Genomic DNA, 2,357 nt, shown 5'->3' on the forward strand with positions numbered 1-2,357 from the left:
TTTCAGATGATATACCTAGAAAATAAGTTGTGATACTTAGCTTTAAAAGTACTCTCTACTTAGAAATCATGACAAAAAAATAGTTGGTATTGTTCAATCAGAGTAGTAGTTGAGTAAATTCTATAGTATTTACTTATATTTTAAGATTTAAAATTTAAAAAGTTATATTTATAAATCTCTGTAACAGAACTCATATTTTTTTTTTCTCTCAGAGCAGCTGTTTATAAAAACCAAAATTGCTAGTTCTTTTAGCCTGACCAAAAGACTCTTTGGTGGCATACAATGTAGTTGAATGGGTTGATGTACAAGATGGCCTTATCCCTTATGCTGCTCTGCACTGAAGGAAGTAGGCCCTTCAGACCATGGGAGGCCCATGACTGGGGTCAAGCAACTGGGTTCTTATTATTAAAACAATTTTAATATCTATGTTGAAAAAGTACTATAATAAAGATCTGACAATACTAGTCCAATCTCAGGTAATTCCCATTTAAATGTCTAATAACATTAAAATATATTAAAACTAAGCAACTACATCAATATTTTTCTAATTTAGAGAAACAAATTGTAAAATTAAACTGTAACATTGATTTATAGTGTAACCTGCGGAAACATATAGTCTCTTGTCCTCTAGATGTGAAAGTTTCTGCTATAGTTCAAATCACTGACCTAACCAAGCATTTAGGGTAACCTTGGTAGTTTATCCTGAATAGCCGACCAATTTCAGGTCTTATAATTATGAAAGCTAAGATTTAATATCTTACCTCACTCCTAGGCCTATGAAGAGAAACCCAGAACCATGGAAGATGTGTGCCCTTTTTCTCTCTTAGCTCTGCTGCTTGAAGCATCTTTTAAATTTAAAAACCCATCTTTAGAGAAAAAGGACCAATCATTTTCAAAAGGACTAGTGAGTCAGTGGGTTTCAGACAATAGTTTAGCTAATAACCCCTTTTCTAATTATTTATGTGGTAAACAGATGCCCACACTTTCAGTGATGTTATTAAATTATCCCCTGAGAAATGTTTTCCTACGATTATTCTTGGTTTCTGCTTTGGTTATGACTAACTCTTTTAGAATAATTTCATTCTGCTCTTTTTATTGTCCTTAAAATGGATACCCTAATAGAGTAACTTTAAAAACCCTTATTAAATTCAAGGATAAATGGATGATTATTTTTATCTCAAGAATTCATTGCAGAATTATTACACATAATGAATAAGTCTAAAAGACAAAAATTCAAAACCTAGTTAGAGGCAATTAGGATTCCTCAGCTCTTCAACACTGAGGTGAGTAGATATGAGCTAGTTTCGCTTAGGTTGGACCTTGAAAATGCTAGTGTATCTCCCTCAACCTGTGGAATGAAATCCTAAAAAAATTGTCAAATTTCTGTATGTCTCTATGTAATCATGTTGCTTGCAATAAATAATTTAATAAATATGAAATATGATGGCCTACACTTTTTAAAATAGCTTTGAGTGAATGTTTTACATTTTAGAAATTCTCTTTTGCTAAGTAGAATTTTAATATTCAAAATACAACTAAATATTACTGTCTGTATATCATTATTTAAATTTCCTTTATAGAGTTTTGTGTTCGTCTTGTGTTTTTTTTTTTTGTTGTTGTTGTTAATATTGACCCCATTCTAGATAGTCCAGGATCACAAGTGTTGTAATAATGTATTAACAATTTTTCTTTATAAAAGAGTTTTTTTGGCTGATTTAATCTTGAAAAGCTAACGGCAGCCTTATTATTCAGAAAAAGTGATTGCCTTTCCATGAATTTTTCTTTCTTAGTAGGGTTAGACACTTCTTAGAACTTGCAGGACTTGTTAATGCTACAATAATTGTACCATTTTTTATTTATCTAGCCAAAAAAGCCCCATAAGTACTTAAAACATTAGTTAAAATAACAATTCATTTTTCTTTTCTAAAGAAGAGAAGCTACTAACAGGATTTTATATCTGTTAGAAAGGGACTTTTTTAAGATTTGTGAAAGTTGTGTTTTTAAATTAGCTAAATAGACTACCCTAGATGTTGGTGGCAGATTTAACTAAAGCTGGATGGTCAATTTAATTGTGTAAGGAGGAGGCTAAAGTATAATGCCCTCCAAATTGTGAAGGTAGTTTGAGATTGAAGAAGGAAGTGGGCAGGTCCATTATATAATCAGAAATATTTATTAATGGGGTGACTTATGTACAGGAAGTCTGCATGCAGTGAAGAATCATATGTCCACAGCAGACAGATCTCTTAGCTCTCTGAGGTTAGACAATGTTTTGTATAGCAGAGGCCCCTGTACCTTAAGAAAAATAAGTTGATAACATCACTCACCATGGGTCTTGTGATTCATGAGGCAGAGGGATC

This window comes from Galeopterus variegatus, unplaced genomic scaffold, assembly GCF_000696425.1.
Source record: "Galeopterus variegatus unplaced genomic scaffold, G_variegatus-3.0.2 Scaffold2460, whole genome shotgun sequence".
NCBI classification, from domain to species: Eukaryota; Metazoa; Chordata; class Mammalia; order Dermoptera; family Cynocephalidae; genus Galeopterus; species Galeopterus variegatus.